Raw genomic sequence first — 24,960 nt, forward strand, 5'->3', positions numbered from 1 at the left:
TACATAAGATGTTAACATTAAAGAAAGCAATGTAAAGGGCACGCTGCATGTATTTGCAATGTGGGTAATACCCTCTCCAAGAGGTGAAAACTGGATCTTGAGGGGAGGCAAAAAAACCTTACTTGTTTTATTTTATTTTTCAAAATCTCAGACCTATGTGAGAATTCTCACTCTTTTTACGTGCAAAGCACAGATATGTACAATACATAAACAGACATACTATACATATGTAGTATTAAAATTTAATGGATGGGGAGAAGCAATTGGGGAAAAATGGCTTTTTAGGGGGATGATGTGTATAATTTAGGAGTTCCATGTATAGTCGTCTGCCATATAACAACATTTCAGTCAATGAGGGATCATTTAAACAACAGTGGCCCCAGGAGATTATAATATTGTATTTTTACTGTATCTTTTCTATGTTTAGACATACAAATATTTACCATTGTATTAAGTAGCCTGTACCATCTAGGTTTGTGTAAGTACACTCTATGATGTTCACACAATGACTTAATCATCTAATATCTCATTTCTCAGAACGTATCCTTGTTGTTAACCAACACATCACTGTAATTTGAGTCTGTGTTTCATTTAAGTTAATGCCATCCATGTGTTTTTATTACAGTAACTTACATAAACCATGAAGAGCCAGTGATTGGAATTTGAGTAATTTGAGTCAGTGTTTCATTTAAGTTAATGCCATTTATATGTTTTTATTACAATAACTTACATAAACCATCAAGTATCAGTGATCGGAGTAGGAACTCTCAAATCCCTTGTTTGGAGCATTCAGAAAACCAGCCAAGTGAAGAAAAATAGAGCTAAAAATAGAGCTAAAAAACATATTTAGCTCCTGCATCGCTGTGTTTCAACCACATTCAATTGTCTCAATGCGTTATGGTTCCTTCTACCTTGGACTGGTATTTCCAGGAATACCTCCCCAGCTCACTTTACTTGTGTAACACCTGCCCAAGAATACAAGATTTCAAGTCAAATATGCCTCCCTCCGGGAAAACTTTCTTAGCCACTTAGTCTAGATTAACTGTCAAGCACCCTTATTACACAATCTTATAGCTTCCTGTGCTGCTTTTCCTTTGTTTTTATGGTGTACAGTGTGTGATGTTTTGATACATATATTCTGTGGGAAATGATCTTATTTTCTGTATTCCTTCTTGATGCTCTGGCATCTGGGGCATTGCTGACCCTGGAGACGCTGCCCCTCCCAGGGCTAGCTGATGCCTAGAGATAGCAATTGCCTCCCCTGTGAGTTGCCATTTATATGCAAATCAACCAATCCAGAACCCAAATTCAGCAACTACCTCCTTTATTGAGCTCTTACAAATTGAACTAATATTCTTCTGCCCTTATCACTCCAGGACCAGATACCAGACAGCTCCTACACCTCAGAGCCCCATGAAATTATTCAAACTAGCCAATCTTAAGCAAGCTTCTCCTGCTTGCTCTGCCTAGACCATTTCTCCCAACAAAAACCACAATAAAGGCTCTCACCCATGCTTTTTCACCCTCACTCCTTCTGACTCCTGACCTAAGACCTTGGCGCTTCCCCATGTGGCCAGGTGGCCCTTCCCCATATTCCCCCTCCTCCTGGGAGTGATGGGTAAAACACTGTCTTTTCAATGGCAACTATCTCCTGATCTGGTTGGCCTCACCATACCTGAACAAAAAATCAGAAGTACATTTTAAAACAGGAAGATTCCTTAACCACCCAGAGCACAGCTGACACCAGGTATTTACGTAATGCTTTAAGGGTGACAGAAGCAACAGAAGCCAGAGTGGCCTGCACAGCTATTACAAGAAGTCACTCTTGGAGCACACATGATGGGATCTAATCCCAGGGGCCCAGTCCAGCCCCACAGATTTCCAGGTTGTGGAAAGCAGCTTAACCCCTATCCACAAGACTCTCTGGCCTCCCAACCCTTCCATGTCCTGGCCCCCAATTATTTTTTTTTCCTTTTTGAGACAGAGTCCGAGTTTTCTTTTCGAGACGGTCATCCAGGCTCGAGTGCAGTGACACGAACATGTCTTCATACTGCCTTGACCTCCCAGGCTCAAGTGATCCTCAAGCTTCAGCCTCCTAAGTAGCTGGGACTATAGGCACGCACCACCACGCTTGGTTAATTTTTGTATTTTTTGTGGAGATGGGGTCTCCCCATGTTGCCCAGGCTGGTCTTAAACTCCTGAGCTCAAGTGATCTGCCTGCCTCAGCCTCCCAAAGTGCTAGGATTACAGGCATGAGCCACCATGCCTGGCCAGTGGCCCCCAACTTTTTGGCTGAGTGAGAGAAGGGGGCCCTCATTTTTCACTCCAGGATGGTCCATCATGGGAATATCCTTTGAGTAGTCTTTTAAGTAGAAAACACTTTATCAAACTACAGAGTAACTTTTATGGCCCAGATGGAACAGTCATAATAGCTAATGCTACATTTTCCCAGTAGTTGAGTTCCTCAATATTAAATAGCACTATGTACAGAACCCCAAAATTTTAACCTAATTCGATATTTAGGAGAAAAAAGTTAATCTATGTCATCCAGGGAACAGTCCTATTAAAGCCACAGTATGTTCACTGTACTACAAAGATCATACGATAGGTTAACCAACTGCCCTGCATTTAAGTTTTTTATGACTTCAGTGTTTTCTCTGCAAAAAACAAAAACAAAAACAAAAACAAAATGGATATTTTATATTTGTTAATCTAAGGAATTCATTTTAGTAATTTTCTCAAAGTAAAGGAAGTCTGCTGAGAAGTCAAAGCCTCTATCTCCAGAATGATAAAACTGCCAGCTACTTCCAAACAGAAGTTCTCTTACTTACAAAGGAAATGAGAGTTCTGTCTCTACCAGGCACCCAAGGGGTAGGGACTTGAAGTTAACCTTGGTGATTCTGCGGAAACCACCACAAGGTTCTCTATAGTAGTTATAGAAAACCCTTTGGACTTGAAGACACCAGAAGCCCTCATCCACCTGTGTGCAAACGTTGTGTGGAGAAATGAACTCTGCTCTGTGCTTGCAGAGGTGGTGGATCTGGTAGCTGAGTCAATGCCCCTACACACCTGTTGCTTCTTGGGAGCGCCGTGGTGTCTATATCTCAGTACATGTTAGATTCCTTCTATGTGTAATTACTAGCTCTCTGGATGTGGCCACTGGGCCATTGTAGCAAGTAATGCAGAGCTGAATGGAAACAAGGGCAGGAGGGGCATGCCGGCATGCCAGAGGAGGAGCTGGGAAAGGACTCATGCCTCATGCCAGAGGAGGAGCTGGAAAAGAACTTGGAATGGTGATGTTCCAGACTTGGGGTTGATAGAGACTGAAATACCAAGAGGAGTTTGGTGTCAGCTCATCATATCCTGGTGTAATTGAATTGTTAAGGTGGAAGGGTCAGCCCAGTGGCCTCCAAAGCAGATGTGCCTACCCCATGGGAGTTCCCAAGATGTTTCATTGACATTCAGAATGATGACGTATAAGACTTTTCTTTTGCCGGGTGCAGTGGCTCACGCCTGTAATCCCAGCACTTTGGGAGGCTGAGGCAGGCAGATCACGAGGTCAGGAGATTGAGACCATCCTGGCTAACACGGTGAAACCCCGTCTCTACTAAAAATACAAAAAATTAGCTGGGCGTGGTGGCACGGGCCTGCAGTCCCAGGTACTTGGGAGGCTGAGACAGGAAAATCGCTTGAACCTGGGAGGCAGAGGTTGCAGTGAGCCACTAGGCTGGTGCACTGCACTCCAGCCTAGTGACAGAGTGAGACTCCGTCTCAAAAAAAAAAGATGTTTCTTTTCATATGTGTTATCTACAAAGATAAAAATGAGATTGTTACATGTAACATTTAATGCATGGGTTGATCCTGCCACCCTCATTCAGCACAAGTTAGCTAGCCACGCCCTGAACAATGGACAGTCATCTGGGTGCCTTCACTTGTCCCTTTGCTCTCAGTATACTGAAAATTATTGCAGCCTGGTGAGTGGATTTGTTGATTATATCTTCTGGTTTTTAGCTGTTTTAGCTGAACTTATTCTTTCATAAGGAACTAGTGAATAACTTAAGACTTTAAGATCATACTAGTAGTAATATAAGCTCAAATTAATTTTTAATAGGCAGAGCTAACTCCGCCCCTACTACTAGGAAGATCTTTTTATTAAATTAACAAAGAGGAAGAAAAACTAAATTTGACATTGAACTCAATTACTCTCATTAAAAATACGACTGATACTTTTAGTGAGAACAAATAATTTTATACCATTAATAAAAATTATTTTAAAATATTGCTTAGTTCATTTTCAGCTCATCTTTTTAACTTCAATTTTTGTAACTTTAAAGTAAAGTGTGTGATGTATTAGTAAAAAAGAATAATGCATCTCATCCATAAATTCAATAGGCTTGTATCATACTTGAGTCCTGGGCTCTGTCATTCACTAGCTGTGTGTAATCATAGGCTAGTCTCTGGATCTCGATTTTCTTCTCTGTAAAATGTGAATGATAGTTCCTACCTCACAGATTTTGTTGAGAAGGTTTGTTTTAAGAATGTCTGGTACAGCTTAAGGATCTCAGAGTTTTGATTCCTGTCCCCATAAGGGGACAGTTTTTAACAGTTTTAGCCAGTTATTTTGCTAGTTGTCCCTCAATATGGGTGTGGTCTGTAGCTCAATGCTGAGGTGTGAGTACTAGAACATGTAGGAAACACTTTTGATCAGGAGACTTTTTTCAGCATTGCCAGAGGTCCGCCTCCTCCGCTAGGGCAGACGTCCCCGTCAACCCACGAAAGGATGCCAGCCAGCCTGGAGTGGCTACCCAGGGAAACTCTATTGAGTCGTATCTGCTTTCAGCAGATGGTTGCACTTAGAAACGAATTATTACATTTATAAAACTAATACTCAGAGAGCAGTAGACATGAGTCCAACACACACAAAGAATCTAAATTGAATACCTCACTTTAAGCCTATAAGATCACGTACAGGTCACTGTAACTGCTATTTATAATCCAAGGGCAATACTTACACACTTTTGGTGATTCCTTGGAAATTATCTGTAAAAGCTCTAGATTTTTAATTTTTGGTAATTTGGTGTACAAAGATTTTAGGTACTCATTTAAAATCCTAGTAACTATTAGGTAAACAAGACCTTGAATTTAAACATTGTATACTCAGATTCAAGTATGAATTTGGATATGTATGATCTAAAATGCAAGCCTATTCCTTTGAAAACTGCACAATTGTGAGAAAACTGCAGACCAAACCCATATTGAGGGACATTTAGCAAAATAACTGGCTTATACTCTCCAAAACTGTCTAGGTCAAAGCTGCCTCAGGTATGGTTCCAGATTAAAGGAGGCTGAGGGGACAGGACAACAAAAGGTCACGCATGGTTCTCAATTCGCTCCTTGGACAATTGATGAAATCTAGATATCTCTAGATTTAAAAACAGTATTTTCTCAACAGTAATTTTCTAATTTTAATTAATTCTAATTAAAATAAATTTTAATTAAAATTAATTAGATATAAATATGTGTATATATACATATATGTATATATACACACACATATTTATATATATACACACATATATATGGTTACAGAGAGAGAGAAAGAGAATGATAAAGGAAATATGGTAAAACAGGAACATCTGGGTAATTTGGCTGCACCTAAAGTTTTTTGTATTGTTTGCAACTTTTCTGAAAATCTGAAACAATTTTTAAAACTCACTCACCAACAAGTCTCCTGCCATTCTAAATAGTCATGAAACAGCATATCCACATACCTGGCAGCAGCCTGCTCTCTGCCTCCCTGATTTATTCACAAAGAATTAAAAAGTCCTTTCCCCGTTTTCCTTGCTAGGCCAAGTTCATTACTCGCCTCCCTGACACATAATATTTTTTCCTTTCTCTGTCATCCATAGAACTGAAAACTCCCTGTTGTTTCTAAGATATTCTGTATCAGACAAAGCATTAGCGCCTTTCCGTTTAAGGTTGTTGGTCTACAGGGGGCAGAATTCCAAAAAGATTTGGGATTTGTTGTTCCATTAACATCCCCCACACATAAATCCAACTGTATGAGGAAAAAAATTGTTCCTAGATAAGAAGAAAAACTCATTTTTAAATCATGACAAATAATAAAAGAAGAAATAGAAAAAAAAAAAAAAAAGCAGCAGCAGCAGCAGCATGTACTACCATCCATCTAGCTCCAGGAACATGGGGCTTTGAATCTGAGGAAATCTGAGTGAGAGCTCAGAGCCTCCCTCTGGGTTCAGATGATTTCCAAACATTAGCAGGAACGTTCCAGGAGGCCCCCTGCCCACATCAGAATAAACGTGGTGTCCTCTGTTCTTGTTTTCTCCATCCTCGTATGTCCTCTCAATCTTGACTATTCTTACAGAAAGTTTTCCCTGGGATATAATGAAATGGCCCATACAAAAAAGTACACTTGTCATTTAAAGATGAAAGTATAAAATGAAGTAAAATAAAAACCAATGGAATCCTCTTACCTTCAAATAGCAGTTGTTGTGTGAAACAGATTCCGCGTCTATACCAGGTCCCTGAGGGTTTGAGCCTACTTCAATGCATGCAGAATATATAGGCAGAGGTTATAGATCTGGGTTTTTCATTACACAAGGTGTTTTTGATGAGTCCTCAGCGAAGATCCACTTAAAAACAAAAGCTACACAAAGACTACAAAAAGGCCACACAAAGTTTAAACAAAAGGCTAAAGAAAGACCAAACAAAAGCCAAAGAAAGTTTAAACAAAGAGTGAAACAAAGATAAAACAAAGGCCAAACAAAAACAAAAACAAAGAGCAAAAGAAAATCTAAACAAAAGCTAAGCTAAGCTATAACCATATCTCACACACACACACACACACACACCCCACATTCACTTTACAGCCCCCCAACATTCACGTATTCCAGCCTCCCACCTCCCACATAATCAACACCCCATGTGAAAACTCACCCCGTAAGGTTAATTCCACACAAACTCCAGTTAAGTTCCATGCCAGGTCCAACCACACCACACACCAGCTCACCCCACCAAACCACACACCCTTCCATCAACATGCTACGCCACCACAGTGCCATCCCACCCAGCACCCCATACCTCACTCACACATCACAAGCCATACCCATAAGCCATGAACACAGCTGCAATCACATTGACAAATTCCAGGAGTTTTTATACTCCATGTAGATTAAATACTGATCCACACTTCCTTCCCTAAAACACTCATGTATACCCATAGATACACCCCAAAACTAAAATTCACACACGTAAGCCCTTGTACACTTGATTTAGCAAGAGTCTAATCCAGTCTAATTACAACTAACATTGAATTTGGAAGTTTCCATGACAATTACCCTATGCATTTACATTTATGAAAACACGTATAAATCATCTCTTATGTTGAATAGTTTCTGCAAATGATAAATCTCATTCAATTAATATTTTATTGGCTTCAGTCTTAGACACTGGCATTTTCTTATAACGTTCCTAAAATGTGGGGCCACACCTTTCTGTGCTCTGTTAAATGCCATGGGTCCCGTAACTCTGCTTCTGCTATTTATTTTACGTATGTAGAACTACCCACTAATGATCTGAAAGATGAAAGCTTACTTCTGAAACCAATCCAACCAACAGCAGCCTTGCCTTTTGAATTCCCAGAGCCCCCTGCATGACAGTGTAATATAAATGTCAACATTACCACCAAGTTTCTCTTTAGGCTCTTGTCTCAGTAAAGAATCAGCCAGGGAACCTTGAAAAGGTAATCCAGTGAGACTACAAACATTGACTATAAATCTCTTTGTACACTAACATTTTTGTTTTTGTTTTTGTTTTGAGACGGAATCTGGTTCTGTCCCCCAGGCTGGAGTGCAGTGGCGCTCTCAGCTCACTGCAACCTCCACCTCCTGGGTTCAAGCTATTCTCCTGCCTCAGCCTCCTGAGCAGCTGGGACTACAGGCACCCACCATCATGCCTGAATAATTTTTGTATTTTTTAGTAGAGACAGGGTTTCGCCATGTTGCCCAGGCTGGTCTCAAACTCCTGACCTCAGGTGATCTGCCTGCCTTGGCCTCCCAAAGTGCTGGGATTACAGGCTTGAGCCACCACGCCTGGCCTCTTCGTATACTAACTTTATAGTTAGTTAAACATTCTTTCTCTGAGTAATGAGTTATAGACATATGCTGGTTGATTCACTCCCACTGTGATGTCAGTATTTTGCTTGTGTTGTACTGACTGTGACTGAGGGCTGGGGAGTAGGGTAAGATGGTTTAGAGCATGAGCCCTGGAGGCCCTGACACTGGGATCATCACAGGACCCACCTCAAGGATTTGAGTGAGAACTAAATCAGTTAATATGTGTTCACTGGTGGAAAGAAAGCCTGGCACACAGAGTCCTGCACCAATGTCACTCTTATGGCCCTGGCCCTAAAGAAGGTTACCAACAGGGGTGGATGGCAATTGTAAGGACTTGTTTTCTATTCACAAAATAACTGGAGACTAATTCAGGCTATTTAAAAAATACAAGATCCAGTAGATATATTATAAAGCTCTATCTTTATTAAAAGACCCTCTGCTTCTCAAATCTTTCCAACAAAAGTTCTTAATGACACATTTTGGGGAAGTCCCATCTTTGATCTTCTACTCCACTGTAAATAGGGGGATATACAATTTATGCAACCAAAGTATGGAGGTTCCACAAAATGCTCGTAATGCCATCTCTTTCTATTTCTACTTAAATGTTAGTGTTTGCCCTTAGTGCGGTGGCGCCCTCACTCCCAGAACCACTGGGCAGGCCACGTCTGAGTCAGTGTCACTCTTCTTGAATGGCAGCCTGTGTTCCGCACAGAGCAAGACCTCCCGGGACTCACAGTCACAATTAAGGAACTTGCTAACACTACAGAGGATTTTCCCACAGAAACTTTGGCGACAATTGACAATCCCCACATGTTATGAGTTAAAATGTGTCCCATCCCTCATCTCTCAAATTCCTTTGTTGAAGTCCTAACCCCTAGTATCTCAGAATTTGGAATGAGGCCAGGTGCAGTGGCTCACTCCGGTAAGCCCAGCACTTTGGCCAGGAATTTGAGACCAGCCTGGCCAACAGGGGAAAACCCCATCTCTACTAAAAATACAAAGAAATTAGCCAGGAGGGGTGGCATGTGCCTAACATTACAGAGGATTTTAATTCCCAGCTACTCAGGAGGCTGAGAATCAAGAATCGCTTGAACCTGAGAGGTAGAGGTTGCAGTGAGCCAAGATTGCACCACTGCACTCCAGCCTGGGTGACAGAGCAAGACTCTGTCTACAAAAAAAAAAAAAAAAAAGAATTTGGATTCAAATAAGGATTTGAAGACAGACCGCAGAGGTGATCAAGTTATGAAGTCGTTAGGGTGGGCTCTGATGCAACATGACTAGTGTCCTTACACAAAGAAGAAATTTGGACAGAAAGACACACTTGGAGGGAGGACAGTGTGAAACCACAGGGAGAAGACGGTCATCCACAAGCCAAGAAGGGAGGCCTGGAACAGATCCTTCATTCACAGCCCTCGGAAGAAACCAGCCCTGCCTGTACCTTGACCTCAAACTTCAAGTTTTGAGAACTGTGAGACAATTCATTTCTGTTGTGTACGTCACCCAGTTGGTGGTACTTTATTTCAGCAGCCCTAACAAACTAATATGCCACAGTGACAATAAGTACTATTTTAATTGGTTTCTACATTTATCAAAATAACACTTGTGCAAAGTTATAATAATATTAAAAGGCTTCTGTGGGAAAACAATAGTCCCTTATGCTGCCTCACCACACTCAACATCCCAGCCACCAGAGGCAAACATTTTAAACCTTTTCTTAGCTATCTTTTCTCTATTTATTTCCATATATCTAAATAATTCACACAAATAGCCATTTATATACCTATTTATGGTAGGTTATTGGCTTTCTTTTAAGGGTATAGTTTTCTTACATTCTACTTTTTCCTCTCCCTTTTCCCTTACCTACTGAATGTAGTTAGTATTTATATTATTATTATAAATATGTAAATATTATTTCCTTCAGAACCTTGTGATTAACTACGATTGTTTCCTTTCTTTGTACAAATTTCTTGTTCCTGGAGTTAATAATCACCCCATTTTTAATTTTATTCATTTATTTTAATCTGCTTAGTTTTAAATTTTACACTTCATCATTTTTTCCAAATATTCCAACAGATCTGTCAACTATCTGTTTATAATTTTTGAGCATTCTGATATACTGAATGGTCTTTCACATCTATTGTCTTCCGTAATCCTCTGTCATCTCATTCAGATTTCAGGCTGGTTGCTCTATAGACCCGGTGCAGGCCCGGGTCTTCCCTTCATTGCTTTGCTGGAAACAGATCACCTTGTCCTGGATCCCATGCCATCCTCATCTTTGGTTTGCTCCCTCATTTTTCTGAAGCATGCCTTACAATACCTCTCCTAGAAAGAGTATATATTAAGTGAATTTTTCTAAGTGTTTGTGTCCCTGAAAACTCCTTTATTCCGCCCTCACACTTGATTGCCTGTTTGTGTATAGAATTCTAAGTTGAAAAGTATTTTCCCTTAGAAAAACAATGTGGATGATACATTGTTTTTCTGTATCTTCCCCTCCAGTGTTGTTTTTGAGAAGTTCCAGAACTTTCAGATGCCCATTGCTTTTTCTGTGATTTTTTGTAAGCCTCTGGAAACGTTCAAGATCTTATTTTGACCCCAGTTGTTCTGAAACTTCACCATTCAAAGTGAATGTTTTTTCCTCTCCACTTGGTGGAGCATTTTCATCTGGAAATTCACAAAATTCCACTCTAAAAATTCTTCCTTTTTGTTGCTAGTTTTATTAATTCATTTTTCTCCATTCTCTTTCTTGTTTCTGAAATTTCTGTTATTTGGCTTTTGAACGATCTAAATTCATCTTCTAAATTGTTACTCATTCTTCTCTTTCCTAGTTTCCAATTCTTTGACTTCTTGTTTTACCTTTCATGAAGTTTTCTTATTTTATTTATTATAACCCTCTTTTTGAATTTGATACTTCATTTTGACAATTATATTTTTAAATTTCAAGACTTCATTCTTGTTTGCTGACTTTTCTTTTCTCAAAGCACATAGCATTTTCTGTAAACTAGCAAACTAGGAAAACAGTAACTACTACACTGGGGGATGTTGCTTGGTTTTGGTTTTGTTCGTGTCTTTGTTAGTTTTTCTCCTAGTTTTGCTCCTTGCATTGAATCGGTTTGCTTACTCCATGTTTCTTCATCCCGGTTATTTGTTTCCATCTCTCCCCTTCTGACCAAAAGTTATCCTCTTTATCTGGCGATCTTGCACTGTCCATTACTGCTTAATAGTCAGCCATTCAAGAGATAACTGGAGGCTCCAGGTACAAGGATGGGTTCGTTTCTGGAGAATGCAGTGGGCACCCATGTTGGCTTTTACAATGACGAACCTAGAAATATAAGTAGCTGGAGGATTTTTCCGTAGGGTCATTCAGTTTCTTCAAAGAAAAGCAATCTATTTTTCAGCCTGACAGAGGCAGGGAAGATACAGAAGTTTGAACACCATGCTATTGATATTCTGTGATCAAAGTAGACAAGGGATCTGAGGGACCCACATGAGTGTTCCTCACTGTTCCTGAATCAGCAAATTTCTCCATAATAAACTTCCAGTGACCACAGCATGTTAGTGCAATGACCCTGAGAATCCATTCTGAGTGTGCGGCTTGTCTATGCCTGATCCTTGCTTTCCACTACACCTGGATACTCCAGGTGTAGAGACCCTCAGCGTTTTAACAGATAACTTTTGATGTGCTTTTTTCTCAGGCGTCACTCCTGCAAGCACTCGGACTGAAACTTCCTCCACTCTGTTTACATCCTCCGTCCACTTTATGTTTCCTAAAATTGTGTTATCATCTCTCATCTTGTTGCCTCCTTTTCTCTGGGAGTTAAAGTCGTTTTTTAAATGCTCTACTGCCTTTGTGGAGGAAAATATTTTTTAATCCTTTACCTTTTACAAATATTTTACTACCATAATTTTAGTAATTTTTTGGAAAGGAGAGTAGATAAAATAACCATATGTAGTTAACCTGCCACATTTTACCAAAGGACAATAACTGTAGCAAGATATAATTTATATATCATAAAACTCATCATTTTAAGCTGCAAAATTTATAGAATTTTTAGTATATTCACAAGGATGTGGAGCCATTACCACCATCTAATTTTGTAACATGTTCATCACTCTGAAAAGAAACCCCAGGCTGGGTGTTGTGGCTCATGCCTGTAATCCCAGCACTTTGGGAGACTGAGGCCGGCGGATCACTTGAGGTCAGGAGTTTGAGACCAGCCTGGCCAACATGGTGAAACCCTGTCTCTACTGAAAATAGAAAAATTAGCCTGTAATCCCAGCTACTCAGGAGGCTGAGGCATGAGAATTGCTTGAACCCAGGAGGCAGAGGTTGCAGTGAGCTGAGATCGAGCCACTGCACTCCAGCTTGAACAACAGAGCAAGACTCTATCTCAAAAAGAAAAGAAAAGAAACCCCAAACTCATTAGCAGTCACAATACTATTTTATATTAGCACAGAGAGAAAGTCAACCATAAAAAAAGGTTAGAAGGAATAGCAACTATTTTGTTAGGGAGATTACTGAAAATTAATATAAATGAGTAAATTATTTACAAAAGAATATTTTCTTAGAAAGAAGATGTGCATGTCACTGTTAAGAACGTCTCCCATATTTCACCTAAAAGCTTAAATATACATCAAGTCATATCCACAATTAGACAATTATTGTTTACTTAACAAAATTATGTATCAAATATGTGTTGTAAAAGTTGATTTTCAGGTAGAAAGACAGAAGATAGGCCAGAGAGTTTCTGATTCACGCCAATGCCATTTTTCCTGATATATATGAAAAAATGAGTGTTTTGTTTTATAAATAATTATAAGACCAGCTGGGCCTGGTGGCTCAGGCCTATAATCTCAGCACTCTGGGAAGCCAAGGCAGGAGGATAACTTGAGCTCAGGAGTTTAAGACTAGCCTGGGCAACATAGAGACCTTGTCTCTTAAAAAAGAAAAGTAATAATAAGACCACTTAATTATTGTAAAGTAAATAATAATGGACTGGTTGATCAAACCTGAGAGAGAATATTCCTAAATGGTTCCTCATTTGCCCTTCAATCCTCTCTTTCAGTGTAAACCTGTCTCATCCAAGATTTTGACCTCAATCTTACACATTTTTAGCACCACATTCTCCAGCATTCAATCGTAAACAGAGGAATATGATACCAGCTGAGCTGCCAGCCACTCAGACAAAGCCTCTGTGTGTTCCCAAGCTCCACACCCAATATCTCCGTCTCTCTCCCTCTGCTCTGCTAGGGCCCAGTCACAATTGTGTTCTGGCCAGTGGTGACCTGTATAATAATGTACATCGTGTTCCCTAATTAAGAGACTGGGTTTTATTCAATTTTCAATGTTAAAACTCACTCTATAGGAGCCTTACCACTGCTGTTAAACTTCCTGTGCCCAATCCATGTTTGGAACTCTGTGTAATTTGCCATTAGAGAAGGATAGTGTGGATATGGGGTAGCAATATGCAAGGATTCTAGCAAAAGGGGAGACCCAGAATAAGAATGTAACAATGTGATGTCAGCCTGCAGCAGTGGAGGAACCCTAATTCTAATTCCTAATACAAGTTTTCACTAGACAAGAAATATGTACCATGGAACAGGACCCAACATTGATGGAACTAACCTTTGAAAAGGAGAATTACCATTATTTTAATTCTACGCTTACCAAGCAGCCAAACATTTGTCACTTTGTGATCTGGTAGTTTATTAAGAAAGTGTCTTGAGAAAATCACATATCCCAAGTAATTGACAACCCTTGTGAGTTAATATATTGGAATTTATTATCAGGCTCTGTTTTTTGTTGTTGTTGTTTTTTAAAGCTCTTTTTTAACACTGCCTGGACACAATAAGATGTTTATAAATAAAAGCTACCTTCTCTAATTTATTGCACCTTGATAAACTAAAAATCTGATTTCTGATCTTATTGATCTGAAATCCACAATAAGGTGTAGACAACACATGTGGCTGAGCTGACAATAGCCTGTTTTCAACTTAATCTTTTTTTACCTAAAGTTTCCATTAACCCTCTCCCATTTACTCCAAATATCGCTTCTCAGCTGGTGACCAAATTTGAGAAAGATTAACTTCATTGGGAGGATTTTTCAAAGAGGGCTCTGACTCCAACACAACTCCAGCAAGATTTCTTTTTAATAAAAAGGATCCCCACCAATTAAAATTGTCCCAAGAGGCCGGGCGCAGTGGCTCATGCCTGTAATCCCAGCACTTTGGGAGGCCGAGGCAGGTGGATCATGAGGTCAGAAGTTCAAGACCAGCCTGGCCAACTGAAAGGTTCTTGTATCAGTTCCAACGCCAAGAGTGCGCCAACAAACACAAGGCGGTGTGGAGCAACATGCTGGTTTTTTTTTTTTTTTTTTTTTTTTTTTTTGAGACGGAGTGTCGTTCTGTCGCCCAGGCTGGAGTGCAGTGGCGCGATCTCGGCTCGCTGCAAGCTCCGTCTCCTGGGTTCACACCATTCTCCTGCCTCAGCCTCCCACGTAGCTGGGACTACAGGCATCTGCCACCACGCCCAGCTAATTTTTTGTATTTTTAGTCGAGACTGGGTTTCACCGTATTAGCCAGGATGGTCTCCATCTCCTGACCTTGTGATCCGCCCGCCTTGGCCTCCCAAAGTGCTGGTATTACAGGCGTGAGCCAGCAACATGCTGTTTTTTTGAGCACCTCGGTACAGGTGGGCTGAGGCCTAAAATGGCATCAGCCCCAGGTGAGGACGGGAAAGGATTTTATAGTCTCCTGTAAACAGGAAGTGTCCCAATCTGACCTAACTGCTACCTAGTACCCGGATGGCCTCTTTCTCAATCTTCAAAGGTAGGTGTCTTCCGGCCAGCTCTCTTCCTGCTTCTGCTATCTTGCTGAGGCAGGCTGCTGGTGCAAGTGGCCTTGCGCCCTGGGACTGTGCCTGAGAAGGGAGGAGTTACTCATCCCTTCAAGCTTTCAGGCCCCAGGGAGAATCTTTCACCAACATGGTGAAACCCCATCTCTACAAAAAATACAAAAATTAGTCAGGCATGGTGGCAGACCCCTGTGATCCCAGCTACTTGGGAGGCTGAAGCAGGAGAACAGCTTGAACCCGGGAGGAGGAGGTTGCAGTGAGATGCTGAGAGGTGAAGCCAGCTGGGCTTCTGGATTGGGTGGGGACTTGGAGAACTTTTCTGTCTAGCTAAAGGATTGTAAATGCACAAATCAGCGCTCTGTGTCTAGCTAAAGGTTTGTAAACACACCAATCAGCACTCAGTAAAAACAGACCAATCTGCACTCTGTAAAATGGGCCAGTCAGCACTCTATAAAACGGACCAATCAACTCTCTGTAAAATGGAACTATCAGCAGGATATGGGTGGGGCCAAATAAGGGACTAAAAGCAGGCCACCTGAGCCACCAGCAGCAAACAGCTCTTTGTTCTTTTGCTCTTCGTGATAAATCTTGCTGCTGCTTACTGTTTGGGTCTGCACTGCCTTCATGAGCTATAACACTCACTGTGAAGGTCTGCAGCTTGACTCCTGAAGCCAGGGGTCTATGATTTTTTCAAATCACTTCTAACCTGTTAGAACATAAAAGTTATATAAGTTATTAAAGCGAGCTATATGGCTTTGAAGAATTGAATGAAGAATGTTTAAAATCTGTTCTGCTGTGGTGACAAAAAATAAGACCAAAAAAAAGAACGTTTAAGAATCTCTGATATAAATTATAAAAATTAATAAATTAATAGTTGTGCTCCATGGGTACATTAAACCTTCCTTTTTTTTTTTAAGAGGCAGAGTCTTGCTCTGTCGCCTAGGCTGGAGGGTAGTGGCGTGATCTCAGCTCAGTGCAACCTCCGCCCTCCACCTCCCTGGTTCAAGCGATTCTCCTGCCTCAGCCTCCTGAGTAGCTGGGATTACAGGCGTGTGGCACCACACCTGGATAATTTTTGTATTTATAGGAGAGATGGGGTTTCACCATGTTGGCCAGCCTGGTCTCAAACCCCTGACCTCAAGTGACCCACCCACTTTGGCCTCCCAGAAGTGCAGGGATTAAACATGTAACCCCACTGCGCCCAGCCTAAACCTTCACATTTAAAAGAAAAATATATATTGTCTGTGGAATCCCTAAAGCAGTTCTGAAAAATCCCTGTGTTTCCTCAAAGGACAGTATGAACAACTAATAAACGTGAATTTTTCTCAACCTGTCATCCAGACACACCAGTCTCACCCAAGTTTAGGTAGCAGGAGGGCAGGAGAGAGCATCCAAATACCCTGAGCTGTCTGGAAAGAATAGCACATCAGAAACCACTAATTGCCCACCTGATGCCTCCTCTACCTTTTCTTCTAAGTCCCAGAGCCCCTCTGATACTTGGGTGGCACACACTTAGCTTTACGAAGAACCTACACTGCCTAGTTTTCCCTGCATGTGGTGGTGCCCAGTGATGGTGTGCACTTGGGAGCCTTGCTGGGCCTTCAGGAACATTCTTTCAGGGTTAGACTTGCTCCATCGGCAGGCACCTTTTTATCCTTCCCCTTTTCCCCTCTTCCTACCTGTAATATGGGATGTTTCTTATGGCGCTAAGGTGGATGTCTTGTAACCACGAGAATTAAAAACTAAGGCAGGTAGAGCACACATAGGACTCTGAAACACGGAAAATATCTGGAGCCTCTGTGCAATCTCTGGATTGCCCACCTATGAATCACTTTATACGAGTGAAAAATATGCCCCTATCTTAACTAAGCCCCTGTTAGTTTAGGCCTGTGTAACTAGCAGCCAGACAATTTCCAGTAATACAAACAGGTCTCCACGAGGAATGAAAGAGACATGGTTGGAATTAACCCCTATTTGTATTAAATATTCACGCCATAAAACTTTAACACTTCAATTATTAAATCGAGTGTATCTCACCCAGAATTCTGTAATCTACGTCACTGGACAGAGTAAATGATGAAAAAGCAATCACAGATATGTTCAATGTGTTTCTGAGGTGATTCTCATATGGTAGTCAGCTACAATAGTGATCTACTCTGTACACATAGTTTTTTTGATTTTTGTTTTTTTGCCTTATCATGTAACAAGGAGTATATTGATTAGTATATTAGTTTCTTATTGTTGATGCCACAAAGTGCCACAAATGCAATGGCTTAAAACAACACAACCTAAAACAGCTGTATTATCTTACAGTTCTGAAGGTCGGAAGTCCAAAATTGGCTTCACTGGACTAAAATCAGGATACCAGCAGGACTGCATTTCTTCTGGAGACTGGGAAATAATATGTTCCCCTTTTCAACTTGCATTTCTTCAGGAGGCTACCTACACTGCTGCTGTAAAGGCAGTACAAATTGAAAATAAGAAAGAAAAAAAGCCAGGCACAGTGGCTCATGCCTTGGGAGGCTAACGGGGGAGGATTGCTTGAGGCCAGGAGTTTGAGACAAGCCTGGGCAACATAATAAGACCTCGTCTTTACAAAAAATTAAAAATAAAAATTAACCAGGCGTGGTGGTGCGTTCCTGTAGTCCTAGCTATTCAGGAGGCTTGAACCGGGAGGACCGCTTGAGCCCAGGAGTTCAAGGACGTAGTGAGCCATGATCACACCACTGCACTCCAGCCGGGGTGACAAAACGAAACCTTGTCTCTAAAAAAAGACAGAAAAGAGAAGAAAAAGAGGCTCAGTTCTCCCTTTTGAAAATAGGAGAGATCAGTCAAAGCGGCGCGGCCCGGGACGGGGAGGGCTGCGGTGGGGCTGACGAGGAAGTGGCGGTGCTGCCCGGCGCGGGAATGGGGACTGCGCCGTCCCCATCCCTGTCACCACCGACCTGCACATCGGCTTAACCATCACTTGGAGGTGGCAGATGTGTGATGGAGACAGAGGCAAGGTTTTCACTAAGTTGGTGACAACAGGGTTAACTAGGAGTGAATTGGGGGGCGATGCTATAAGGACGGGATGCCCCGGCGCCCCCACCACCCTTATGTCCTGTTCATGCGGTCTCAGATTCTGGGAGGTCCCGGGTGGCCTAGAAATGGGAGAAGTCAGACTGGGGGGTCCTGGGCCCCAAAGCCTAAATCTTGCCCTCCCTACACCCAGAGCTAAGCAACCATGCCCAGGCTTCATTTGACCACGTGGACAAAGAAACAGGCTCCTTTCCATTAGTGAGAGTTGCAATTAATGCAGTCATCTTCTGAAAGCAAACACATAACCCCGTGTCCAGGATCCGATCTGCGACCATCTCACCCAGCAGTGACTGCTCCCGTTAAACACCGAGAAGGGAATTAACTTGATTCTAATTAGGAATCCCCCAGCCATGTTTGAAGTCTGCAAGTACAAAAAGCAGACGTGGCTCAAGATGGTGGAATCCAACCACCCTCCATCTCCATCTCCAGCACTCTTCCATTATTGCCCACTCTCTTCCAGATCAAACAGAACCAGAATGCTACATGGATTTTTTCCCCCTTTTGTCTCTTCCTTTCGCTCCAGCGCCCCCAGTTTTCTGAGTAACTTAAGTAATTACTGAAAGATGTCTAGGTTCATAGACAAAACCCTTTCAAAGCAAGGCATGGGCACCCAAAAGTTGAGCTCAGAAAAGCAAAAAAAAACTTTCCCAGTCCCAAGGTTTAGCCAGCCACACATTCAGGGAAACAATCAGCTACTTTGCCTGGTCTCACCTTCCTTTCCTACCACCTCCTTGGGGCCTGGCTGGTCCCCAGGGTCTTATTTCTCAATTATCTTTGGACCCCAAGACTTCCATATGAACTTCACTGTGCTATAGGCAGGTCCTGTCTCCTCAGTAAACCACCTGCTCTATCTTACCCATCAGGCCAGTCACAGTGGCTCACACTTATAATCCCAGCATTCTAGGAGTCCGAGGTGGGAGGATCGCTTGAGGCCAGGGGTTCAAAACCAGCCTGGGCAACACAGCAAGACCTGCCTCTACAAAAAAATTAAAAACTTAGCCAGGTGTGGTGGCATGGACCTGTAGTCCTAGCTACTCGGGAGACTGAGATGGGAGGATTCCTTGAGCCCAGGAGTTCCAGGCTGCAGTGAGCTAGAATTTCATAGCTAGGAGACTGAAATAAATAAATAAATACATACATACATACATACATACATACAAATAAAGAAGAAAAAAAGAAAAAGAAAATCAGGGAAGAGACTTCCCCCTATTTAAGAACATTTAGTTTAGAAAACTTATCATTCTAAGTTCTTTCTCTGCCTCTTTGGGATGTGTATAAATCTTTTTAAAAGCTTAAATAAGCCCTCTTGCAGACTTCACAGCCCAGGAATGTCCTTCTCAAGGATCTGGGCATCATCTCTTTGAAATGTAAGCATCAAGGGACATGGCTCCCCTATCTCCCAGTTCCTGTGGGAGGATGGGAGCCTATCTTCAGTGGGTGCCTCACTCCAAGTTGCAAAACAACCTCCTGTCTTAAAGATAAGAGAAGTTTGTTTGTCCTTTGGATACAGCAGTTAGCTACATGGACGGCTACTCCAATTATCAGGTGAATTTAGGATGAACTATGTGTGACAAAGTCTGTAAACAAATTGTATTCATGATATCTTTGAAAGTTTTGTGACAGTGTTATTTTCTTTCTTCTGAAGTATGTGGAGAGGGAGAGAAGCACTGAATCATTGCCACTGAAGTAATCAAAAGTCTTTTTTTTTTTTTTTGGCTGAAAGTCATTGAAGTGTCTGTCTTAAGAGGTGCTGTCCGGTCCTCTAGCTAGAGGACTAGCTATTGTTTATCTTGAAAATATCTGATCTGGCCGGGCGTGGTGGCTCACGCCTGTAATCCCAGCGCTTTGGGAGGCCAAGGCAGGCGGATCACCTGAGGTCAGGAGTTTATGACCAGACTGGCCAACATGGCGAAACTCTGTCTCTACTAAAAATACAAAAATTAGCCAGGGGAGGTGGCACACGCCTGTAATTCCAGCTACGCAGGAGGGTGAGGCAGGAGAATCTCTTGAACCCGGAAGGCAGAGGTTGCAGTGAGCCGAGATCATACCACGGCACTTCAGCCTGGGTGACAGAGTGAGACTCTACCTCAAAAAAAAAAAAAGAAAGAAAGAAAACATCTACATATATGTCTACCTGGCACATACATAGAGGGTGTAGAGAGGGTGTAAAAGGTATACATAGAGGTATAAAATGTTGAAATATCTTTCTATCCTCATAATCTCTTTAGTAGATTGCTTGTGGTGTGCATTACGTAATAATAATAAAACTATTTTCTTTTTCTTTTACTTTTTGGATATGTTTTCTAGGGTGGTAGGAGATTTTATTTTTAATTGTATTTCCCCAGCACTTGACTTGCGACCTCTTTCTCTGTCTTCAAAGCTAGCAATGTACCATCTTCTCTGTTTTCTCCCTCTGTCTCTCTACTTTGCCCGCACGTGCCTCTGCTTTGCATCTTTTTCTCTCTTCCACCCCTAATTCCGTCTTATATGCACTCCTCTGATTATATTTGCCCCACCTAGATAATCCAGAATAATCTTCCCATCTCAAGATCTTTAAGTTAATCACGTCTGCAAAATGTCTTTTGCCCCATAAGGTAACATTCTCACAGGTTCCAGGAATTAGGACATGGGTATCTTTGGGAGCCAACTATTTAGCCCACCACAGCACTTTCACCAGGCTAAGGGAACAAAAGTTTGATTAGAGCCCATTAATAATGATAAATCTCCCAAATTTTTGGGCTATGAGCACAAGTGCCTGCCCTAAGAAAAAGGGCAAATAGGAAGTAAAATCGTCCTTGCACAGTCTTGCAGTCACCTGGTTGACTCAGAAAGTTCTGTTTCTGGAGGTAAATATAGATTAATAGTTTACCCAAGCAAGGAGAAATGACTATGTTTTCTGGAGAGAGGTAACAATCTCCAAGTTATCAAGTTATTTCCTCAAACAACTTTTTAAATGAAATGCCCTATCCATATTCAAAGACTATAAAGCATGTGAATAGACAACATAAATGGGAAGTTGCAGGAAAAAAGGTACACCAAAAACAAAACATAAAGGATCCTAATAATGGAATTATCTAGCACAGATTTCAAAGTAGCTATGCTTATTATGAACAAGGAGATAAAAGACAAAACTGAAAACTTTGGCTGTGACCTGAAAACTATAAAAACTTCCTGGCAAATTGGACAAAAAGAAAACACAATAAAAATTTTAAAACTCAGAAGTTTTAAAATGCAAATTACCAACTAAACGGATTAGTATAAAATCAGATTAGAAACAGCTGAATAGGGAATTAGTGAATCAAAAAGCTAGTTGAGGCAGGGTGTGGTAGTTCATGCCTGTAATCCCAGAACTTTGGGAGGCTGAGGCAAGAGGATTGCTTGAGCCCAAGAGTTTAAGACCAGACTGTCAACATGGCAAAGCCACATCTCTACAAAAAAATACAAAAAATTAGCCTGGCATGGTGGCACATGCCAGTAGTCCCAGCTACTGAGGAGGCTGAGAGGTGGGAGGATCACCTGAGCCCAGGTGGTTGAGGCTGCAGTGAGCCAAGATCTCCAGCCTAGGTAACTCCAACCTAGCAACTCACTGCTCTCCAGCCTAGGCAACAAAGTGAGACCCTGTCTCAAAAGAAAAAAAAAAGAAAAGAAAAAGCTAGTTTAAATAAGATATCCAGAATGCAGCACAGAGGGAAAAAAGAATGAAACACACAAAAGAAAAACTAAAGAAAATAGTAAGGAAGTCCAGCATATAGTTAACTGGAATCCCAGAGGGATAGGAGAAAGAATAGAGGAGAAAATCAACACTTGAAAAAATGCTGGATAAAAATTGTATCTCAAAATATTGAAAGACATCAATTCAAAGTCTAAAGATGCGGTTAAGACCCTCAGCATGATAAATAAAAAGAAATTCACCATCGACACACTTATAAAAATTTTTTAGGAAGAAAAATACACGAAGAGAAGCAGCCAAAGGAAAAAAGACAGATTATCTTCAAGGAAGAAATAATTAGGATAAAAGCTGCTGAATAATGCCTTCTAAAACAAACCCCCCAAATGTTCTCCAGAGGACTAACAAGACTCAGAATCAACACAACATACCAACCAACCCAGCACTTTGGGAGGCTAAGGCGGGCGGATCACTAGAGGCCAAAAGTTCAAGACCAGCCTGGCCAACATGGAGAAACCCTGTCTCTAAAAAAAATAAAATAAAAAGTCCAAGATGCAATCCAAAATTACTTGCCATATAAAGAAATAGAAAAATATGACCAAGTTTCAAATGAAAACACAATCAAAAGACACTTTACAAATGAAGATTGATACAGGTGGCAAATACAAAAAAGATGCTTAACATCATTAGTAATTAGGGGCATATAATTATGTCCACAATGATGTTGCATTATAAACCCATTAAATGGCTTTTTAAAAATTTCTGACAATACCAAATGCAGGTGAGGTTGCAGAGCAACCTGTCATCAAGGCTGGAATGCAGTGGCATGATCTCAGCTCACTGCAACCTCTGCCTCCCAGGTTCAAGCGATTCTCCTGCCTCAGCCTCCTGAGTAGCTGGGACTACAGGTGTGCACCACCACACCCGGCTAATTTTTGTGTTTTTAGTAGAGACGGGGTTTCACCACATTGGCCAAACTGGTCTCGAATGCCTGGCCCAAAGTGATCCTCCCACCTCAGCCTCCCAAAGTACTGGAATTACAGGTGTGAGCCACCGCACCTGGCCCAGAACTCTTAAACATTGTTAGTGGGGTTGGAAAATAGGACAGCCACTTTGGAAGACAATTTGGCAGTTTCTCAAAAAGTTAAACTAGGTATACTTACTATATGACTCAGAAATCCCACTGCTTAACTACCCTAAAGAAATAAACTCAACTGATACACAAATGTTTATTATCACCTCATTTATAATTACCAAATACTGAAACTAGGACTGGAGACTCAATGTCTTTCAACTAGTGAGAGAATAAACAAACTCTGGTACATTCATTCAATGGAATACTACTCCACAGAAAGAAGGAAGAAACTATTGGAACTTTCAACAACAGGAATGAATTTCAAATGCATTGTTAACTAAAAGAAGCCAGACACAAAAGTCTGCATAGTGCATGATTCCATTTATATGACATTCTGGAAAAGGCAAAACCAAAGTGATGGAGAAATATTGGCAGTTGCCAGGAGCAGGGGTAGGAGGAGGTTGGGGAAGGCTGTAAAAGAGCATGGGAGAATTCTTTGGGTGATGGAACTATTGTGTATCTTGATCATGGTGGTGATAATGACCTGTATGTGTTGTCAAAACTCATAGAACTAGGCTGGGCATGGTGGCTCACGCTTGTGATCCCAGCACTTTGGGAGGCCAAGGTAGGAGCCCAGGAGTCACTTGAGCCCAGGAGTTTGAGACCAGCCTGGGCAACATAGTGAGACCCCCATCTCTACAAAAAAATAAATAAAAATTAGCTGAACACAGTGCTGTGTGTTGGTGGTCCCAGCTACTCAGGAGGCAAAGGTGAGAGGATTTCCTGAGCCCAAGATGTCAAGGTTGCAGTGAGCTATGATTAAACCACTGCACTCCAGCCCAGACAATAGAGTGAGATCTGTCTTAAAATACTCATGCCTGTAATCCAAGCATTTGGGGAGGCCAAGGTGGGAGGATCGCTTGAGCCTGGGCAACATGGCGAAACCTTGTCTCTACAAAAAATACAAAAATTAGCTGGGCGTGGTGGTGCACACCTGTAGTCCCAGCTACTTGAAAGGCTGAAGTGGGAGGATCACTTGAGCCAGGGAGGTTGAGGCTGCAGTAAGCTATGATCACGCCACTGCGCTCTATCCTGGATGACAGAGTGGGACTGTGTCTCAAAAACAATTTTAAATATTTTTTTAAAAAATTAAAAACTTACAGAAGTGAACAAAAAAGTGAAATTTTACTGTAAATAAATCATATCTCAATTTTAACTTTTTAAATTAAAGATTAATTCTAAAATAGTGGATAAAGAAAAACAGGCAAGACAAATAGAACATAGTGAGATGAACAAAATATATTGTCACCATCCATTCAGGCTGCCATAATAAAGCATCACAGAGTGGATGGCTTACAAACAACAGGAATTCATTTCTCACAGTTCTGGATGCTGGAGGTCTGAGATGAGGATGCCCGCATGGCCCCAGGTTCTGATGAGGACCTTCTTCTGGCTTACAGACTGCTGACTGTTTTTCATGCCTCATATACCAGAAAGAGAGCAAGAGAGCTTCCTGGGGTTCCTTTTATCAGGGCACTAATCCCATTCACGAAGTCTTCTCCCTTATGACCTAATCACCCCTCAAAGGCCCCACCTCCTAATACTGTCATGTTGGGGTAAGGATATCCACATATGAATTGGTGGGAGTCGGGGAACACAAATATTCAGTCCATTGCATCAATCAGTAATTACACTATCTTAAATGAAGTAAATGCTTCAATTAAGGCAAAAATTTCAAATTGAAAATAACATTCAATGACACACGTCTTCTCCTCCTGTTCTTCATTCTGACTCTTCAGCTTCTTGCAGAGAGAAGGTGGGACTGTGAGAACCTCAGAGCAGAACTGCTAGAGGCCAGGCGCAGTGGCTCATGCCTGTAATCCCAACACCTTGGGAGGCGGAGGAGGATGGATCACTTGAAGTCAGGAGTTCGAGACCAGCCTGGCCAACATAGTAAAACCCCATCTCTACTAAAAATACAGAAATTAGCTGGTTGTGGTGGCATGTGCCTGTAGTCCCAGCTGCTCAGGAGGCTGAGGCAGGAGAATCGCTTGGACCCAGGAGGTGGAGGTTGCAGTGAGCTGAGATCACAACACGGCACTCCAGCCTGGGCAACAGAGTGAGACTCTGCCTCAATAAATAAATAAATAAA

The 24,960-nt window shown here is 41.5% G+C and overlaps 1 protein-coding gene across 5 annotated transcripts in view; it reads right to left on the reverse strand.

Annotated features, from left to right (window-relative positions):
• Positions 1 to 24,306, reverse strand: part of MOBP (myelin associated oligodendrocyte basic protein) — a 79,684-nt gene extending 55,378 nt beyond the window's left edge. Inside the window, exons 1-3 of one of the 5 annotated variants that reach the window (XM_063722650.1) lie at positions 24,190 to 24,291; positions 23,803 to 23,900; positions 17,297 to 17,749 (exon numbers count right to left, since the gene is read on the reverse strand). The gene's annotated coding sequence lies outside the window, so the exon portion shown is untranslated. Of the gene's footprint in view, positions 1 to 6,494; positions 7,565 to 17,296; positions 17,750 to 23,802; positions 23,901 to 24,189 lie in introns of those variants that run through there. The other 4 variants (XM_054552260.2, XR_008523790.2, XM_009239188.4 and 1 more) reach the window with 4 other exon arrangements.
• Between the last annotated feature and the right edge of the window lie 654 nt (positions 24,307 to 24,960).

Source organism: Pongo abelii, chromosome 2 (genome assembly GCF_028885655.2).
Source record: "Pongo abelii isolate AG06213 chromosome 2, NHGRI_mPonAbe1-v2.0_pri, whole genome shotgun sequence".
Lineage (NCBI taxonomy): Eukaryota > Metazoa > Chordata > Mammalia > Primates > Hominidae > Pongo > Pongo abelii.